General features: G+C 41.1%; 1 long non-coding RNA gene across 2 annotated transcripts in view; it reads left to right on the top strand.

Annotated features, from left to right (window-relative positions):
• Positions 1-22,338, top strand: part of LOC117012258 (uncharacterized) — a 116,785-nt gene that overhangs the window by 68,224 nt on the left and 26,223 nt on the right. For both annotated transcript variants that reach the window (XR_004421146.1, XR_004421145.1), the window contains exon 3: positions 21,013-21,103. This is a non-coding gene — a long non-coding RNA (uncharacterized LOC117012258). The remainder of the gene's footprint in view (positions 1-21,012; positions 21,104-22,338) is intronic.

The raw sequence follows: 22,338 nt of genomic DNA on the forward strand, positions 1-22,338 counted from the left end.
GCTGTGTAGTCAGCTACCTGCCTAAAATGTCTGTGCAAAAGAACACCTGGCTACAGGCGGGCACCAGGCAGATAGGTAATCATGGGGGTATACTTGGCAGCTGGAATTAGAAGGCTAGGAGACTGGTTATGTCCAATTCAGTTAGGTGGAATGTGGCTGAGGAATTGACTAAAATGAGGGCCATACTGATGTTTTCCAGGGGCCCGTGAGACGGGGAATGGTGGATCACACCTGTGTCAGTCAGGGTTCTCCAGAAAAACAGAACCAATACAATAGGAGTTGTGTGTGTGTGTGTGTGCACATATACCATATACACATACACACACATATTCACATATATAAAGATTTATTTTAAGGAATTGGCTCATGTGATTAAGTGGAGGCTGACAAGCCTGAAATTTGTAGGGCAGGTTAGCAGACTGGAAACTCAGGCAGGATTTCTATGTTACAGTCTTGATGCAGAATTCTTTCTTCTTCAGGAAACCTCAGTGTTTGCTTTGAAGGCCTCAGCTAATTGGATGAGGCCCATCCACATTGTCAGGGATAATTTGTATACTTACAGTCAGGTGATTGTAGAAATTAATCACATCTACAACATTCCTTCACAACAATGTCTAAACTGGTGTTTGACCAAACATCTGGGCTCAGTGGCTTAGCCAAGTTGACACATAAAATTTAACCATCACAACACCCTTAGACTGCCTGATCCAAGGTAGGGGTCAGGAAGTGCTGTTGAGACAAGACTCATGATGGATGTGGGGTCACCAGCTATTCCTGTAGACTGAGTTTGGAGACATACGTGAACAGCAGTGGTCTTTTCAGGGCGGTGGGAAAGACTGGTGGCCTGGTTTTGCTTGCTAGCTGTATACAACTTTATAAATTTCCCTTAAATTTGTCATAATATCGTACAATGTTATCTGTTATGCATGTAATTGATGAAGAAATTAAGGTTCAGAGAAGTGACTTGTTCAAGGTCACAGAGTTACCAAGAGTGTTCCCAGGATTTGAACCCAAATCCGTTTGAATCCGGAGTCCACTTCCTCCAGCTATCACATTCTGATTCTATATTGGGAGACTGTCCAATACAAGATGGTGTCGTGGTGATGCTGCCTGAAGAACCAGTGGCTTCAGTAGGGTGGAAAACTGTACCCTCCCTTTTTATGACAGGACATTTTGGAAGCCTAAATTGTACTGTAAATTGTACTGTATTGTATTGAGATGCTTTTACTACAATTCCCTTACTGAAGGCTCCCAAAGGAGCCAGCGTTGTTTTAATTGAATTATTGAACATAAAGTATAACACCGTTATATAAGCCCTGGGCGAATCTCCTTTCCACCACTCACTGTCATACACACTAATACAAAACCAAACTTATTTTTCAGCCCAGATATTCCATTTTTCTCAAAGTCTATATCCTTGGACTGATCCTGCGATAAAAAGTTACTTAGTATGAATAAGTGCTGAAAGTTGGAAAAGGACTTAAATATATATATATATAAATCTAGTTGGCTCCCAACTTTGAAAGTATGAAAATCTCTTTTTTAACAAGAAGTTGCAACTCCACAAGATATCTGTCCTTTTTTGTATTTCATTGATTGAAACATACATGAATCAAACCACTATGAATTCAATAAAGCTTTGAGATGAGTTTGTATTTTCTTCATCTCAACAGCATCTATATCCATCTGAAAAATAATCACTCATGTATGTGTGAGAAATGGCTAACTTCTGGGGTGTCTGGGCCAATTGTTAAGGGCCTTGAGTGGCATATCAAGAAGACTGAAATTTATTCTGTAGGCACACTGGACTGAGAGGTATTTTAAAGCAAATTGGCAGAATTTGATTGATTGTCTTTCCTGAAAAAGTAATTTTGGCAGAGCCAAATGGCATATGCAAAGGTCGGCAGCAGAAGGTCAGTTAGGAGACAGAAGCTGATATCAGGAGCCACACCAATACAGTGACACCTGAGGACCTGGTGACCCGCTGGGTGTGGGTCATACCAGAAAGGGCACGGCCAAGAAGGTTTCTACACACATACTCGTACACACACAAGATTGACGTATGTGCTGTCACCAGATCCTGTCCATGAGGTAGCTCTACTCATGGGTCTAAATGGAGGCAATACGAGCTAGAGATTCAGATAGCAGGAAATCATCTCCCTACTGACACAAATAAAGACCTAGGGAAAGCTCGGTTTTATTCTCAGGGCAAGGGTTTATTCTGGTCCCATCTGGTGGGGGGTGGGAGGAGAGCAAACTTACTTCTTGTCTGTACCCATCCTTTCTTCTTTAGTTTATCTTTTCATGTTATTGTTCTTTTTTTAATGTCTATTTTTTTTTATGTTTCAGGTGTACAAAACAACACAGTGATTAGACATTTATATACCTCACAAAGTGATATAACCCCATAAGTCTAGTACCCATCTGACACTGTACAGAGTTATTATAGTATTATTGACTATATTCCCTATGCTATACTTGATATCCCCATAACTGTTTTTTTTTAATTATAGTTGACATTCAATATTATTTTATATCAGTTTCAGGGGTACAGCATATGACCGTACCCATCTTGACCCTTGTTGAAAGAGTTGAAATTTCTGGGGATTTTTGTATGTTGTTCCAAGTACAACTCCCCCCCAAGTGATGAGAGCTAAAGGGCTACGGAAAGGGTGATTTAGTTCGGATTCTCTTAGAAGCAGAGACTGAGACAGGATTCCAGCACACACAGGTTATTCGGGAATTTCAGGAAACAATGATATAAACTGGAGAAGTGAAATAGAGAAGGCAGAGCAACTAATAAAAGGTGATATTAAGTGAGCCACAGTGGGAGACTAGAGCTTAATCCCACAAGGACCTTCTTGGAAATGATACCAAGTACATGTCCAAGGGGTGAGGCAGCTAGGAGATTTATATGCCAACTCCCAAGAGTTATTGGTGGGTGGTTACTCCTAGGGGTGTTCATTCCTCTGCACTTTCCACCTGTTAGAAGCTTAGGTAGAAAGGTCCGCTGTGTTTCCAAAAAAGTTCCCCGGGCAACAGGAGGCAGATACTGGCAGTTGGAAGTCATCTGAAGCCCACCAACAGGTCTGAAGGACATGGGAGGGTGTTGAGTGTTTCTGCTACCCCCAGTCCTGAGGGAAAAGATCATATCTACAGATAGCAGGAAGGCACCTGTAGACCTCTAAGAGCTTAATTATTAAAATCAGCAAGAAACGGACAATACAATCTTAATTGAACAGGCAGGGAAAATGTCATTATTGCCCAACTTATTGGGCCAATGTGTTTAAAGGAAGCTGGAATAGTCATCAGGGAAATACCAACCTGGAAAATATGCAAGATGTGTTAGAGCTGCATTGTTCTGGACCCTGAGTGCTCTTATTAGCAAAATCGGATTTTCTGTGTCTTTTGTAATATCAGTAGTTTCAATCAGGGGAGGGTAAACTTTCTATAAAGAGCCATATAATATTTTAGACTTTGTGAGCTATATGCTCTCTGCCACAACTATTGAACTCTGCCGTTATTGTACAACATGGTATGGCTGTGTTCCAATAAAACTTTATTTATGGACAGAAACTTGAATTTCATATAATTTTGATTTACAATGAAATTTTAATCTTCTTTTTTTGTTTTTCAACGATTTAAAGATGGAAAAACCATTTTCAACTTGTAGGCCATAGAAAAACATGAGATGGGTCAGATTTGGCTCATGGCTCATAGTTTGCTAACTCCCATTGTAGAAATGAAGGCAGATGAATGTTTCTATCTGTGGTAACTCAAGGCCCTTGGTCATGTAAATATTCATCTTATCCAGTTGCCTGGTAGTGCCTGGCAAACAGTGTTCCTCACATACTGTGTGTCATCGAATCTCGGACACATTGATGATGGCATTTTATTCATCTTAACAGAAAGAGTTTTTGTATATACATGTGATATATACAATATAGTGGTTTTTCATGTATTTGCAACATTGTGCCACTGTCACCATCTAATTCCAGAATATTTTCATCACCCAAGAAGAAATCCCAATACCATTAGCAGTTGCTTCCCATTTCCCCTTTGCCCCAACCTCTGGCAACCACTAATGTATGTTTTCCATGTCGCTATGGATTTGCCTAATCTGGACGTTTCATATAAATGAGATCACAGACTATGTGATCTTTCGTGTCTTGCTTCTTTCACTTGGCGTAATGTTTTCCGTTTATATTGTAGCATGAATCTGTATTCCTTTTTGTTGCTGAATAATATCCATTATATGGATATACCACAATTTGTTTATCCGTGTATTAGTTGATGGATATTTGATTGTTTTCACTTTTTTTAGTAGTATGGATAAAGCTGCTGTGAACATTCATGTATGAGTTATTCTGTAGACATGTATTTTCAATTCTTTTGTGTATACACCTAGTAGAATCGCTGGACCCAATGGCAACTCGATATTTAACTTTTTGAGGAACTGCCAAATCAACAAAAGTTTTTTAAATCTACGATATCATGACTTACACCTGGCTGATAGTGACTTATAACCAATTGTAAGAAGCATTCTGACTTTGGAGAGGTTAAATTTGGGGGAAAGAGAGTGGGATTGATGTAAAAGGATATAAAAATTGACTTCTGCTGTCAAATGAGGAAAAAAGCAATAGTAAATCTTGCATTTTGGTGCACAATGCAGGTATGATTCCTTATTATAAATTAAGATATGGGAATTCCAGTTTACATATCAGAATTAGTTTGATCACCATGAATCTATTTATGGATCATTTCAGCTTTAGTTATAGAAAGATATGATTTTGGGGTGCATAAGCGAAGGTCCAAATTTCAGATTGCGATGTCTTCAAGAAATGAAACTTTCCCTAAGGCCATGTTTGGGTGGCTAGTCCACCTAACCTAGACCTCATCTCTCTACCTAGCTGTGCCCTTTGAACTGTCTTTTACCTTGAGAGTAAAGAGGGAATCAATGAAGTGAAGACATGTATAGATTGTTCTTTCTAAAACTTTGGAGGTGAAGGCAAGTAGAGGCATAAATGATTTTGTCCCAAATTGGCTGAATGACAGTGAGTCCAGGAGGAATGGGGACCTGGGGGATTGGTAGAGTATGGATCAGATAGTCACCAGCATTGATGGAGGAGAGAGGTCTGGGTGGGAGAGAGCAATGTTTTCCTCTGAAGTGTCAATGGAACCTCAATAGCTGAACCAGTGATATTTGATTTTGGAGCTATAGCAGTAGAGAATCTGTCTAGACTGTTGTGTGCTTTGAGAAGAGCATATTTGAACCATCTTCCAAAACTGGAATAAACATAGAGGTTGAATAGTGGAGATTAAGTGGTTGGTTAGACTTAAGGATAGAAAATACCTTCATGCACAGCGTGGTGGTAATTAGTTCTGAAGGGAACAACGTGGGAGAAATTCCGGAGTGAGTGTAGTTGGGTGATTGCTGAAATGAGGGTTGCTGGGTCCCAGTGGCATTCCAGAGTCAAGATTGGAGCAACAGAACATTGGATGTCTGGGAATATCTTTGTCTGCAATTTGGTTGCCTCAGATAATTATTTTAGAAAAACAATTCTTAGAGGTGGTGCAACAGGCTCTGCCTGGAGGTAGGAATATTCTTCCAATTATCATGGTTATACAAGTATAATAAACCACCCCGACATTTACTGGTTTTACATCTATTTTGCTCACAGTATGCAATGTTTGCAGTGCCATGTCTGCTCTGTGTGGTGTCAGTGAGGGATGCTTGAAGGCTGGAAGCTGAGATCATCTGAAGCGTCTCTTGCATGTCTGACAGATGATGCTAGGAAGACTCAAATAGTGAGGGTGACTACCGTGTTTCCCCGAAAATAAGACCTAGCCGGACTATCAGCTCTAATGTGTCTTTTGGAGCAAAAATTATAGTAAAATAAGACCGGGTCTTATATAATACAATACAATACAATACAATACAATACAATACAATACAATACAATACCAGGTCTTATATTAATTTTTGCTCCAAAAGACGCATTAGAGCTGATTGTCCGGCTAGGTCTTATTTTCGGGGAAACACGGTATAGCTGGGGCTCCTTGGGCAGCTCTCTCTTTATGTGTCCTCTATATGAAATCTCTCCAACATTGGCAGTTTCAGAGTAGCCAGACTTCTTATATGTCAGCTGCCAAGGTATGTGTCCCAGAAAAGAGAGAGCCAAGTGGGAGCCAATCATCTTTTTGGGCTTAGCCTTAAAATGCATGCTGTGTTACTTTGCCACATGCTCTTTGTTGAGTAGTTACAAAGATTTGGAGGAGTTTCAGTGTTGCGTTGTAAGAAGAGCATGTAGGATAGATAGGACCATCTCAGGAGAATATGTCCACCCTCTGGCCATAATAATCACACCCCTCCCACATGAAAAATATTCTTCTCCTCCCCCAGGACCCTCAACTCTCAGCCCTGATGGCGTGAGATCCAAGTCCAGGATCCTGTCGTATGAATCTGGTGTAGGTGAAGGTGAGGCTCCTTGGGTACAGTTCCTTGTGTACTGTTCTTTGAGTACAATTCTTCTTTATCTAAAAGCTCTGTGAACTAAAAACACAAGTTCTCTCCTCCCTATGCACCCAAAATGCAATAGGCTTAGGAGAACTGCTGTAAACTCCCCTTTTCCAAAAGGGAAAAAGGAGAAACACACCAGAGTTTGCCATTCCAAAGCAACTTGGTAGGCCAGCTAGGCACAGGCTACTCACTTCTGGATTAGGATTCTATCCTACTGCCTGGGACTGATTTACTACGGATCTTAGCTCTGCCCTCTGCGTTCCTGGTTTTGCTGTCGGAGTCATTATTTCCCTGTGGTAATAAATTGCTCATATCTGCAGCAGAGTAATTTTCTTAGCCTACTTCCAACACATGGTTATTTAGGGGTCCAAAGGCCTTTTAAATTTTGTATGTTCTTTTTCTCTTTTAGTTTAAGCTTGTATCTACCACTACAGTTCTCTTAAAAACTTCGTAGTTCTCCTCTGAATATTATTGTTTTCCTCCATTAGACAAAAGCCACTACAGCAAATTTCATTGAGCTAAGTTCTTCTTTACCTTGGGCTTTTTGTAAGACTGCTTTGGGACAATGCTCTTATAATTCTTAGAATCACAATATTGTTTAAAAGAGAGGATTGGTGAGACATACCCTTAGTAAGATCCTTAGGGGAACTTTGGTCTGTTTTAGATACCACCTTAAATCTTTGTTAGAAAGATTTAACAGAAAGGCTTTTACAGTCACTCCCTTGGTTTCATTTTTAGGCTGTATATTTTTAATATGGCCCTAAATTTGACCTCTGCTAGGAAGCCATTTTATCATTTTAGAATCATCTCTCATTTAGAGACCTGAGAACGATAAACATCTGCCACTGTATAATAAGTATCCTTTTCTCTAGCTTCCAATATTGTTGGCCTTACTTTTCTTCTTTTCTTTAAACCCTCACCAACAGCTTCCTCTCTCCCCGTCTCTCTCTCTCTCTTCCTCTCTCTCCCTCTTTCCCTCTTCCCTTCCCTCCCTTCCTCACTCCCCCTTCCCGCCTTCCTCCATCCCATGCTGCCTGAGGTTAAATACCCCAGGGCCTCTTTTCTAGCTGTATGGACTGAGTTATAATCCCTTCACCTCATCGTGACTCATTTTCCTAGTATATACAATCAGCACCATCATGTTGTTAATCTCATGGAGTTGTGGTGAAGATTACATGAAAAAGTGTTAAATTCTTAGAACAGTGCTTGGCACATAGAAGGAGCACAATTAAAGAACAAACTGATGTGATGGTGACAGGAAGCTGAGCAGACGTGGATCTAAGTGTAATGAGTCCTGAGCTTATGGTTTTCAGAGGAACATTTAAAAAAAAATGCAAAATTTTTGTCAAGTATAAGAAACAAAAAAATAATCGTAGCTGAAATATAGTAAGCAAGGGACATGTGGGATGAGGGGAAGTCGGAGAGGTGGTCTGGGGTGGGGCCACGTTGGATCCTACTGTCCCCGAGCAAACTCCTTGGTTTGGATTTTAGTCTAAGTACAATGGTGAGTCTCTAGAAAGTTTAAAAGAATGGATTGATACGATCCGATTTTTTATTTAAAAGTATCAAAAATCGGCAGCTGTAAAGAGAATGGATTCTACAGGAGGAAGAGATAAAGAGGAGGATTGTCGAGGCACAGAGGAGAAATGGGTGTCTTCAGTTAGGGTGGGCGCCACAGAGACATAGGAGAGAAGTGGGTGAATAGGGGCTTGTTTTTGAAACAGAATCATAAGGACTTTTTAATGGATTTAATTTTAAGGTAAGGGGAAAAAAAATCAAGAAGTTTTTTAGTTTGAGCCAAATTATGCGTTTGAATGCGCCAATCCTTTAATTAGGCTCTTCCTAGTTTAATCCAGATGGCATTCTTTCTTAGGATTATGCATCTATTTTTATGATTAAGCTTTCAGTCTTGAGTGCTAATTGCTCTCCCTATGTACTTCCTCCATCTTCACAGAGCTCTTCAAACTGCCATTTTCCAGGTCACCTCCTCCTGCTAAATCCAAGGGATACCTTTTATGCCCGTCTTCCTCAGTGACCGTAAAGCGGAATGCCGCTGACCAGTCTCCTGCTTGCGGAAACACTTTCCCTTTCAGCCTCCAGCTCACTATCCACCTGAGTCTCCCCGGCTGCATCTCTTTGCCTGCCTCTCTGCCCACGTCTGTGGTGTTAGAGTCCCTGGGCTCTTGTCTTTGACTCTCTTTAGCCTTCCAGCACCATTCCCTTGGCAATACCCACCATCGATCTGTATTAGGATGACTTCCGCGTCTATATGATAATACTAGCAGCCATCATTATTGCTGCCTGGCCCTTTACTCATTGCTGTCACCCATTCCTCAAACCCTGGGAGGGACATGTTTTTATCACTATTTTCAAATGAGGAAACTGACTCAGTCAGATTAGAATTCTTGTCCGAGCTCTGTAGCTAATACATGTTCAAACTGGGGCTTGAATCCTGTCCTGCCTCTGAGCTCCAGCTCAAATGGCCACCTTTCTACATGTGTACATACAGCTGCCGAATGGGTGCATGGGTGCAGGCACTTCAAATTGATCTCCCCCACCCAGTCCTACAACAAAAAGTGATATATAGTCCTTTAGGTTTTGCCTTATACCCAGTCTCCAAAGTTACACATATTCTTGTCTCTTCCTCTCACTCCACTCCTCACGTTCACTGAAAACCCGAGGACTTCCTTGAGCGTTTACCTCAGCTCTGTCTTTGCATCCCCACTGTTAGTGAGTCATTTCTTAACTCCTAACTCATGTCCCACCATTGTTCTCTCTTCAAACCACTCTCTAATTTCAGAGTTATTTTTTGAAACAATAAATTCTATGATTATGTTTAAAAACCTTGCTAGAGTAAATCACTCAAGCTTCGTTGTAATTGTTCCAGCTGGTCCTTAGGCAAGATGTTTTGTCCATATGCATGTTATTTTTCAAGTACATGTAGATGCTATTATGATGCAGGAAATTCAAGTTTATATAAAGAGTTACTTAAATCCTAGTGGCTTTTCACTACCTATTTTCTCAATCAGTGGCTTACTGAAAGTATAATTTATGATGCTTGCAATCTTTTGATGTTATAAAAAGGAAGTCATAATTGAAATCTATATATCAACCAAATCAAAACTTTTAATAAAAACCCTCTTTTGGCTTCAGAGCTTAGAGAACTTCCTCAGCCACCATTATTTTTTGGCTATGGATCCTGAGGCCAAAGGCATTTTCTTTTATATAATAATTTGGATTTGTGTGGGAGTATATGGGGCCACTATGTGGGGAAGGAGGTAATGCTAGCTTAGTAGGAACTGAGATCATTCTTTTTTAACATTTAATTTAATTGTATTATTCGTTTCAGGTGTACAAAGCAACATAATGATTAGACATTTACACCCCTCACAAAGTGATAACCCCACCAAATCTTCAATCCATCTGACATTGTACATCGTACATAGTTATTATAATACAATTGACTATATTCCCTATGCTGTACTTTACATCCCGTGACATATATATATATATATATATATATATATATATATATATATACACATATATATGTATTTAGTTATAGTTGGCAGTCAATATTATTTTATATTAGTTTATATTTTATATTAGGTGTTCAGTGCCGTGGTTAGGCATTTATATAATCTATGAAATGATTCCCCCCCATAAGTCCAGTACCCATCCGACACCCTACAGTCTTTACAACATTGTTGATTATATTCCTCATACTGTATTTCACACCCTTGTGACTATTTTGTGACTACCAATTTGTACTTCTGAGTTCATTCTAATAGCACAATTCAAAGAATTTTTAATGTCTCTGGTACTTCATCAGTTTCAATAAGTGAATGGGGAGGAGTCAGGAAAAAATATTTAGTAATAATAGCGTGGTGATAATTCTGTACTGTTAATACATTACAATGTGTTCTTCTATGCCCTGTAATAAAAAGGGGATGCTGAAACTGGTTTCTGTCATATTGAAGCCACCTATATTTCAGTCCCCTTCTACATGGACAATTCATTGGACTTGGAATCAAATAGATTTGGGTTCAAATGCTGGATAAACACTGACCAACCCTTTGATCTTGGATGGGATGTATCTTTGAACCTCAAGTTTCTCACTAAAAATAATTTTAAGAAAGGAATAAAACACTTTAAAAATAGTATGAGTTTTTAAATGAAACAGGCTTGACCTTTTGAAGATTTACAAATAGTATTTTCCCTACTCAAAGGTGCCCTATTTTACTAACTCACATCTATTTAGTGCTTAGAATTCTAGGACTAAGGGAAATCTTAGAGGGTATTAATTACCACTTATAGTTTGACAGGTGTGGAAACCTCAGCGGGGAATTGCTTATGGTCACATCCTAAATCAACTATGTGCCTGGGGCTTGAGCCCAAGGTCTTACCTCAGATCCTCGCTGTAGGTTTTACTCTGTGGATGGAGAGATTATCTGGTAATTAAATAAAATGAAAAATCAACATTGACTTGAACTGAATAAATATTTGAGAGTCTCCGTAGTCCTGGTGATTGCAGCTGTAGTTCAATAGATTTCATTATCAGAAGAGACTCCCGATCTGGTGGGGAGAAAGACATCAACTCAACCGAACCTTGCTGCAGTTGGGCTAGGGTAGCAGCTGAAATGAAAGCTTCAGACTGCAGGAGGGAGGTATTAATTTTGTCTATTGACGCAAGGGAAAGCTTCACTAAATCCGTTTCATGCATAATGAAAGCAGTCTACTATTTAGCCAGTCCTTTGAAGTCACCAATCATCAGTTCTGCAAATATTTAAGGAATAAGTCTTGACCAGATATTGTGTTTAATGTAATCAGAGGAAAAGAAGGTAAATCATGTACCATACAGTTTACAACAAAGAGGAGGGTGAGATAAGGAGAATAATTACTGCAATAAATGTTGATTTCCTCATTAGCATGTCAGCCCAAGTAGGTAAAGGTTTTTATCTGTGTTGTCCACTGTGTCCTCAGGGCCCACAACAGTTCTTGACACATGGTGAGGTCTGAGTAAATATTTATCGAATGAATGAATTTCTCTACAAGAGCTATAAATGAATATAAAAGATCCTGGCATTTGCGGGTGAGGCCAGGCAATCACCAAATAATGAAAAAGGCAGCCCCTCCTTATTCTCTGTGGAAAGGAAAAGCTACCATGTTTCTCCGAAAATAAGACCTAGCCGGACAATCAGCTCTAATGCATCTTTTGGAGCAAAAATTAATATAAGACCCGGTATTATATTATGTTATGTTATGTTATGTTATGTTATGTTATGTTATGTTATGTTATATTATATTATATTATATTATATCATTATAGACCCAGTCTTATATTATAGTAAAATAAGACCACGTCTTATATTAATTTTTGCTCCAAAAGATGCATTAGAGATGATTGTCCGGCTAGGTCTTATTTTTGGGGAAACACCATATCAGCAAAAACCTTCTCCATGACTCAGAGTTGCGTGTCTTTTCTGACAGCCTGACTCACAAATCTAGCTTCCTGTGCCTGTTTCCATCCTTCCTTTCTTCCAATCTCTAGTTTAAGGTGAAATTTTTTGTCAGCAATAGATTTTCCGACTCCTTTAAAGCCCTGGTAGGGCCTTGCAGAAATAATGTAATCTCCAGTCTGAATGAAAAAACCCAGACGTGGGAGGTTGAGAATAGCCGAGGGCAGACTGCAGCCTCTGCTGCCTGCCAGAGGGTGTGTGTCCTGAGAAGGATGCTTGCCTATGGTTTGCAGTTGGGATGAGACATAAATGAATGTAAAAGATCCTGGCGGTGGTCTAGAGAGTACCATGTGGGTGGTATTTGTTTTCTTACCTTATAGCCACCCCCTCATGTCCTTCTTCAGAGGCTTCCAAGTGGATGTTTCTAGAAGCACATGATTCAGCCCCCACAAGTACATGTAATGGATAATCGTTTTGCTTATTTTACAAATAATATTACAACAGTAATGGAACCCACCATCCTAACAAGTTAACAACTGCCATTTTTCTATGTGCTATCCTCCCCTTTGTCACATTTGCACGATTTTGAAATAAACCTATTTGGAGAGGTCAGTGGTTTTCTACCCTAGCTGGCCATCAGAATCATCAGGGGTTTTAGAAAGATGTAGCTACACGCCAGACCCACAGAACCATCATTTCTGGGTGAGGCCCAGGCATCTGTGTAGAACTTTTCAAAAGCTCCGCAGGGAACTGTAATATGCAGGCAGGGTTGAGAACCCTTAGAGTCGATTCAGTTTTGAGTAGAATTTAGATGTGGAAATTCATTTCCTGTGGTGATATTGTCCACAACATCCTTCATTATCTTTAAGATTTTTTATGAGATAATGCTTAAATAATGGAAATGACTAAGAAAAATATCTTTCCCCCCCCAAAAAAAAACAGTAGGTGTTTTGTCTTAGTTTTACACACAGCACTGTCAGGTAGAATTACAGGAAACCCTAGGTGGTAGCTGAGAATTGTGTTGATTCCTCTCCACAGGTCCACTGAGATGGATTGAGCTCCTGGTCCTGCCAGGAGTTAGGCCTCTGATCTATTACTGATGTGAAGCCGAAGGGTAGGGAACACATCAGATCTCACATTGGTAATCAGAGATGCCTTTTTTTCCCCCCAGCACCCTTTTGTACAAGGCACTATGGTAAGTTTCTCTAATCTTCTAGTGAGCTCTCATTTTTACAACTGGTGCTATAAAGTCATTTTTCTACTTTTAGTTGGCAGGAGAAAGAACCAAAGCTCAATGAAGTAAAACAACTTGCTAATATCACACAACTTGTGTGTGATTTACCCAGGATTTGAGCACTCATCTATTATCTGATTATAAAGCCAAATTCTCCCACAGATTCATAACACAAACATACATCCTGGGCTGCCCAAGACAGTCCTGACTTATTCCTCTTGCTTTGTGATTTTTAATAGCAGTCCCTTTCGTTCTCAAAAGTCCTGGGCTAGACAACAAATTGTGTGATCATCCTACCAATGTTTCAACAAGAGGGCTATACAAGCTGGCCGTTAAGCCACGTGCAGGCAGGATCAGTGGGTCTAGGATGGAGGGCAGGGGCAGGGGATGGATTAGAATGTCCTCTTAGGTGGTCCAGAGGTGAGGTTGATAAAGCAACAATGGATTTAAGATTAATGGATATCTGTGAGCTGACTGAAGGGCAAACAGTACATTGGAGAGAAGAAAGTATTTTGTGTTGGGAGGTGGTGTGTGCAATAGACAATTCTGTGGGAGCAGGGTGGGCAGAGGAGCATGGTTTCTGTGGCAAGTAAAGCAAATTAACACCTGGCTGGGTCTCCCACTTTGGCTACTGTTGTGTTGAAAGGTAATTTTTAAAAAGGGTAAACTCATGATTCTTATTATAGGAACGAAACAAACATTTCCCCTTACACTCCTAGTTTTTCCAGCTGGGCCCTGCAAATTAGAATGACAAAAGATAGATTAGCAAGAGAAAAACAAACATTAGTTTATTAACACATGCAGTGTACAAACGTGAGACAAAACTCAGTGACGACTGATTCGAAGGGGTGGTTAGAACTTTGGCCTATGTAGCATCTTAGCAAAGAACAGTAAATTGGTAGAGAAGTGACAAGGCGAAGGATGAGAGTTGTAGGCTTCCAGGGATGGCAAACTATGTAAATATATGGGGAAACTAATGGAAGATAAGGGTTGTTTCAGTAAGGTTTGTTACTTAAATTTCTCTGGGTGCCATCTTGTCTCTGGTGATAAGGTTGTTATTCCCTCCCTGGGATGGGAAGTGAAGGGTGGGGAAGACAACTTCCCAGGGGAATTTATGTTCTGCTTTCAGGCAGATAGAGAGAGGGTGGAGAGCTCATCCTCTGTCTGCTTTTTTCTGTCACCTTCAGCTCAAAATAATCCTTATGACAGAATGGCATATTTTAGGGTGGCAGACTCTGAACCTCTTCATTATACAGGTATGAAAATGTAGACGGTTGTTTAACTCATGAGGGAATCAGGCAGATGTTATAAGCTGTGCAAAGGAAAAGTCAGAAAAAGCTGAGATGTAAACAGGGCAAAGGAATGTTGAATTGAACTTGCAAATGGTGCGATTGTTTTTTTTGCATAGGTTGGCAGGGAAGACAATTAAACCTCTATAAGACAGGCCATAATTTGCATGTCTATTGGTTGCCTACAATTTACAGAGTTCAAGGACAATGGACAGGGCTAGACCCTGATAACTTGCAGGAATGTCCTCTGCACAATGCACGGTTTTTCACTGAAACACAAATTCTTTTCTATACCAGACACCTGGTGGGGAGGGAAGATGGTAACATGCATGGAGGCCTTTGAATGAAGTTCTCCAAAGCAGGGATCGGCCCGTGGGTTGAAGCCAGAGAAAACTGGTTATAATAAGGACAGGATAGTTGAGGATTAGTGTGGCAGAGGTTGGGGACAGCACCTGAAATGGAGGCCAAAGTCAGGAGTGGGGTAGCAGACACGTGTCCTGCCAAGCGTGTCCTATTCCTGGTGGTTGTGTCAGGTCACATGCTAAATAAGTCTCCTGCTGGTCTCACAACTACCTGAGAGCCATCTCTTTGAAATCAAGGAAGATAATGCCCTATCTCCCAGTTTCTTGAGGGGAGATGGGCCTAACTCCAGCTGTCACCTGATTCGAACTTGAAACCCTACCTCTAATCACAAAGATGTGATAAATTTCGGAATTTTATCTTGAAAACATGAATGTAATGGATTGTATCCACTTAGCTACATAAAAGCGTAAGACTTCTTTCCACCTTTGCAATCCCTTCAAGTGAGTTGCCTGTGGTGGCATCACATTCTTGTTTAACGGTTATTCAATAATAACATTATTTTCTTTCTCTTCTGCCTTTGTGGAGAGGTGTTCTGGGTTGGCAGGAGATTTTGTTTTCAATTGTATTTCCGCAACAGTAGACACAAGGGTAAGATCAAAATGAAGAGGCTTTTTGAGTCCGTCGTATCCCCGAAAGCCTTGCAGGCCCTGTTCAGAGCCGCAGGTGGAGAGCTCTGTTGGGGGTAGGGGTGGGGTCCACCCTCGGCTGTGGGAGTGATACACTGGCCCTGCTCAAGTCCTCAGTCCCAGCCACCCTGAGGCTGCCCACCGCCTCCAGCCCCCCACCTTAGGTATCACCCAGCGACTCCTGAGGAGAGATGGACCAGTGCTGCCTAGACTGTTGGCCGGCCTTATGGCTGCACTTCCTCAGACTGAAAGCTTTTCTGGAGGTGCAGCCTCTGTTCCAGCTTTGCAGTCAGGGTGGCTAACTGGCAATTCTGACCGTTGGGCACTGAGCACATGGTGACATTAAACCACATGAAGAAGGCTGGATTCAATAAATCGCGTCTGTTACTGTATTGTGATACCTGGATCTTAGTTGCCTGAGTTGGCTGTAGGCCAACGTGGTGAGAACAGCAGCCATTGTACTTTCACTTTCACATTCAGCTTGGATGCTGAGAACCACACCCTCCCGTCTACACTAACGTGACTTTGCTCTTCCAGTCTTCATTACCGTTGCTTTACTTTTCTGGAGTCTCCTGGCCTAGGCACAGAGTTTGTTTGTTTATTATTGGAGATTCTCGGAAGGTAGAATAATCTCTCCCCAAAGATGTTTACGTCCTAAGCTCTGAAACCTGTATCCTTCTTAATACCAGTCAACTTACATTTTTTTCAAGATAAAAATATGTTGCCGTACGTGGCAAAAGGGACTTTGCAGATGGGGTTACGTTAGGGCTCTCGAGATGGGGAGATCATCGGGGATTACTGGGTGGGCCCATGTAATCACCAGGATCCTTATAAGAGTAGAGTCCGAATCAGAGAGTGAGATGTGATGATGGAAGCAGAAGTCCGAGGGATGTTAGGAAGAGGCCCTAAGCCCAGAAACAGAAGCTGCAAAATGCAATAAAGGGGTATGTATAGATTCTTCAGAAGAAATGTAGCCCTGCCGACACTGATTTTGGAACTTCTGACCCCCAGGACTATAAGATTATAACTTTGTATTGTTTTAAGACACAAAGTTTGTAGTAACTTGTTATAGCAGCAACAGGAAACTAATACAGACCCACCAACTCTTTAATGAAAAGTATCAACAGAGAGTTTGCACCTAAAATTTTTGTAATCCCTTGCTTCAAAATCATTGCCTTGCTGTTTTCTCTAATCCTGGATTTATGACTGTGATCCTTTCCCAATCCTAATCAACCCCTCAAGTCAAACTTTGAATTCTGAATAATTCCTTACCTTGCCATCCATTCCTTGCAGCCCCCTCCCTGAGACACTGCCAAAGCTCTGTGAAGCTGGTGGTCTCTCACTGCAGTTAACAATAAACTCAGCTCGGTCTCATCCACAGGTTGTTTTGCTGATATTTGGGCAGCCAGCATTTGACGGTTGACTAAACACAGCCATCACCACTGGCTAGTCTTCTTAAGGAGCTGCTTCTGGGGCTTAACGGCAGCTTTAGCTAATAATAATTCTTGTTTCCAGCTTCCAGGTGCAGCAGTGGGGGTCACAGAGAAACATGCCAGCCTCTGTTGGGTTTGAAGTGTATACCTCTGTCCCTTTCTTGGAGGATCAGAATTTGGGCAAAGGTGAATAGAGGCCTGGGCTCCCAGGGGGCTGCACTTGAGGCTGGGATCCAGCTCTAGTGGAGATCCTTGTCGGGGTAATTAGGACAAAGAAGTCAGGCTTGGATGGGTATCATTTGACAGGCCATAGAAATCACTGGATGTTTGCATCACAGCACAGGGATAATGACCAGACTTCAGGAATTTGTAAACATCCTGGCCCAGAATTTCCTGGGGAGAGTGTTTTGAAATACTCCCACCACATAGCAGTCTGATTTGGGGAAGTTTTTGATTGACTCACTGACAGAGACCCTAGCATTGGTTCCGTCGATCCCCTTACAGGTATAATTCCTGTTTCCAGCATCATCTTCCATTCTCATACCCTTTCATTGCCTGATTACTCCCAATACCCAATTTATGTCTACGCCTTCTGTGCTTCCATATTCTCCTTCTCTGCAACACTGTGGTTTCACATCCCTAGCTTCCCAACCCCAAACCTAAATTCCATCATATCAATGACTCTTTCACCAAAAGTCTTACTTTCCTTGGCCTTTCACCCTTTTATCCTTGCTCCAATTTGGAGCAGACTAATCTGTATTAATCAGCCATTAGCTTCCTTCACTTCTGACGGTGGCTGCCATGTAATTGCATCACCAGAAATGAATGGTTTCCAGCTTCATGTAACCTCTGTGATGTTCATCCTCCCCCTCATTTGTTCCTAGTCATCTCCTTTCTCATTTGCTTTCTTAGGTATTCCAAACTTTCACCAATCGCTATAAGCCCTTCCTCCAACCCTGTCACTCTTAAGCAAATTTCTCTGAGAAAATGGAGTCCTTGAAGTACAAACTCTTCCAACTTCTCTTCTACTTTTCTCTAGGCTTACTTATAACTGCACCCATTTTACCCCTTCTCTCCGATTGGGAAAGAACAGAGGGTCCTCCTCTCAGAGATCAGCTCCTTCTCCTCCTGGATATTGAATTATAGCTGCCACCTTCTTTTTTTGTTTTTGTTCTTGACTACCCTGTTTCCCCGAAAATAAGACCTAGCCGGACCATCACCTCTCATGCGTCTTTTGGAGTAAAAATTAATATAAGACTGGGTCTTATATTATATAAGACCCGGTTTTATATTATATTATATAAGACCGGGTCTTATAGTATAGTAAAATAAGACCCGGTCTTATATTAATTTTTGCTCCAAAAGACGCATGAGAGCTGATGGTCCGGCTAGGTCTTATTTTTGGAAAATCACAGTAGTCTCGCTGCAGTTACTTCTTGCATCATTCCCTCGCCTCATGAGAACTTCTTGCTTTTTCTGTGGTCCATCCTCTAAGCCTACGTTTGGCCATAATCTCAGAGTAAGCTGCCATCCCATGTTTTTCCTGTCCTTGTCCAATGAACTCTCAGACAGAAAAGTCTTTGGATGCTGTTTTCTTTTTCAGCCTGCATCATTGCTATAACAGACATGATCATCTTCGCCTATTTAAAGGGCACAGCAAAACAGAGGGGAGGCGACTTGGTAGGCAGACAGGCTGTCCATCAAATGATCTCATGGGATTGTGTCATTTCCTAAAGTCATCACAGTCTGGGTTTTGACCCTCGGCTTTTCCATCCACAAGTGAAATTTTCCAAGTGTCCCAGAACGGGTCAGATCTAGGTAGATAAACTCCTGGGGACCAAACTCCTAGTGGCCTGACATTAAACCAGAATGCAACATACTACTTTTAAAAGCAAGAATTAGTTCTACTCTTTGGACAAGAATTCATTCCCAGTAGTAAAAGTATACCAGAAGTCAAATTACACAGAGAAAGTTGTTTGTGAGCCAGCATTTCAATCAATGAGCTTGATGACTTAGGAGTTTGATACTTTAATGGTTCGTGGTTTCAACTGACCACCCGTGGAAGTAACTGTTTTTGGACCAATGGTATTGGGAGGGCTTGGATACCTGAGTTTGTACTCACAGTCCTTAGAGTCCCAGACTTGTGCTGTACAAATACACTTTGGTTCTTCGAGCAGATGTGTGATTTCCCATGTGGACCATTTCATATTCCTAGAAATACATTAGGACCATCCGTGAGCTAGAGTGAAATCTTTTCTTACTTAGTTTTGACTATGCGACGCTTGTTACAATTACGTATGGATTTTACTAATGAGGCTTTCAGAGCTCCAGAGATGTCCAGCCTCTACTCTAGCTACAGCAGGTCAGGTCAGCAGTGACTTCCTCACTGCCAAACCTAGGGGCCAATCGTCACTCCCGATCCTCCTTACAGAGAGATGTTAACCAGCTCCCTGGTTGTTCTGACACGTGATTCCATTGGCTTCTCACTCTACCCTCTTCTGATTTCTCTTCTTGCCTCTCTGATGTGTCCTCCTTAATGTTGAAGGGGATCAGACTATGCCACTTTGGCTTAAGGATTATTTTAGTTGAAGGCAATTGGGAAACAGCAGAAGCAGGAAAGCTCTCCACCTTCCCTCTGCCTAAAACAGGGCATAAATTTCCCTTTGAGACGGTGCCTCCCTCTCTCCTACCAGGAAGGGAAGAACAACCTTTATCACTGGAGGTGGAGACAGCGCCAAGATGAGTCTAAATAAACACAACTTCCATAAGTAACACTTATTTTCCATTAGTTTCTCCCACGTATGTATCTTCCTATACTTTATGGCCCTTAGAAGTCCAAACCCCTTCCCTTTATCTAGTTCGGTCTCCACCATTTATCACCCTTGTTAAAATGCTTGATAAGCCCCTGGGTCTGAACACCTCTTTGGGTCGTCACTCATTTTCTGTGAAAGCCTCAGTATGCATGTAAAAATTACCATCAAATAAAATGTATTTATGCCTTTTCTCTTGTTAACCTAGCCTTTGTCAGTTTAATTCATAGTTCCCATAAAAAGAACCTACGAGGGTAGAGGAAAAGTCTTTGCTTATCTTCTTCCTACTTTTCAAATATTGGCTCTGTTTTCAATTAAACTCTCTCTTGCTCTTTCAGGGCAACTGATTTTGCTCCTGAAATATCATACTGCTGCTTAGACCTATCTCATTTATTCTCTCTCCTAGTACTTGTTGAGCACCTTCATTGGTCCTTGGGCCCTCGGGACCAACCATAATTAGAACAAATATCATATTTGGTGTTTACTTTCTAGAGACGTGAGTTATAAAATAAGGACATAAATGTATAATATATCAGGTGGGGGTAAATGGAATATAGAAACATCAAGCAGATTCAAAACTTATGAGAACAATAAGCACTCCTACTGTTTACTAAAATATGATATGTGCCAAGAACTGTCTAATTGCATGTCTTCACCTAATTTAATCCTTAGAATTTAAACAGCTAAATATTACTGGCCACATTTTGCAAAAGAGGCTCATCATTGTTCAAAGTCACCACTAATAAAAGGCAAAACGAGATTTAAACCCAGATTAATCTAACTTCAAAACTATTTTCTTTTTTTTTAATTATTAAAGTTTATTGGGGTGACAATGGTTAGTAAAGTTACATAGATTTCAAGTGTACAATTCTGTAATACATCATCTATATATCATGTTGTGTGTTCACCACCCAGAGTCAGTTCTCCTTTCATCACCATATATTTCATCCCATTTACCCTCATGTACCACCCTCCTCCCCTGAAAAAATTTTCTTAATCAGCACTCTGTATTGCCAAGTATTGCAATTGCATATTTTGAACAATTTGAGAGATTTTTTTTAAAAAAAGTACAGGTGTCTGTGTTTTGATATAATAATACATTTCAATAAACATCTCAGTGGGTGGAGTTAGTACTGTGTAGTTTGGAAAAGCACCAGATAATGTAAACCCCTGTTCTTGACTGTCTCCTGAATGTCTGTCAAGAACCTCAGTTTAACATGTACAAAACCGAACAAATTATTTTCCTTCCAAACTTCTTCCTCTCCTTCTTTTACATAGCTATGAATAGCATCAGCATTCTTATGAATTTAGTCTGGCCCAAGTGTATTCGTCTGGACCCAATCAGGAGAGAGAAACCACACAGTAATGGGTAAGTTTAATATAAACAATTATTAACTGTAAAAAGGGATAGAAATAACAGGAGATGGGCTAGGAAGAGGGGAAAGCACTGAAATGAATCCAGAAATAGTAGATACAAGGAGCAGCCACTGCTTCCCAGGCTGGGATGGAGTGCACCAGGAGGGATCCCCACCCCCTTCTAGGCTGAGACCCCGACCTTGCTGGAGGTGGCACAGCTAGCTCACTGGGTGGCAGAGAAGTCGCTGTGCAAGGCTAGCAGAACTTGCCAGAAATCAGCTCTCGAGGGTACCAAGGAAAGCTATCCACAAGGAGGTGTCTGTGTGGCTGCATTCTGCTATAAAACCTTCCGAGGCAGGTGACTGGGGAAGCTGCTGGCCACTGCAGAAACTGTGTGTGACACAGGAGCAGGTGCTGGAGGAGGAAGATTTGCACACTTCAGCAGAACCAGGGAGCGAAAACCTTTCCTCCTGTGCCCTCTACTGACAAAGCTTAATATTGTGGCAGCTGGTAAAGGAAAAATTTTGACAGGTCCCAGTTTACTTCACCAAGTAGCTGTGGGTGACCTTGGAGCTGAGCAACTATAAACAGCTAACTGGTTTATGGGGAAACCATCCCAGGCTGCTCCCCAGCCCACCTCCCCGATCCAGTTCGTACCGTGTCCACCAGAGCTTGTCCTGGAAGCTCTGTGAACCCCACAGCTGCGTCTTCATCTTTTGCATCCTTACCGGTCTCCTGCCTCTCAACAGTTCACATTCCAGCTCTCCTTCCCACTGCTTCCAGAGACGTTTTCCTCAACGTTGAAAATGCATCTATTGATGGACTATGTTGATAATTCTTCTATGAATTTATACAGGATACACGTGAGACCCAGAGGTATAGAACCAACTGGTCTAAAATAACAGGAAATGAGCATGGCAGTATACTACCAGATCTGGACATTAGAAATTCTCTTCTTGGATTTTCCATCCTGCTTTTTAACTTGAATTATGGCTTAGGGGCAGTCAGTACACTTAAGGAATTGGGAGAGATGACCGATGAGGTAGGAAATTAAAGATCAGAAATTTGCTTTCTCAAACCTGCATTTCACACACTGAAAATGAAGTCATTTTAGACCCTGGATTGGAGAGATGCAAAAAATATGACTATTATTTTGGTTATTGACTAATAACCAACCTAATCAGGAGTGAGTACTTGCTATATATACACTGCCCTGAATGTGCTTCCACCTGATCCAGGCTGGCTTCT

The sequence above is a fragment of the Rhinolophus ferrumequinum genome, chromosome 20, assembly GCF_004115265.2.
Source record: "Rhinolophus ferrumequinum isolate MPI-CBG mRhiFer1 chromosome 20, mRhiFer1_v1.p, whole genome shotgun sequence".
Taxonomy (NCBI): Eukaryota; Metazoa; Chordata; class Mammalia; order Chiroptera; family Rhinolophidae; genus Rhinolophus; species Rhinolophus ferrumequinum.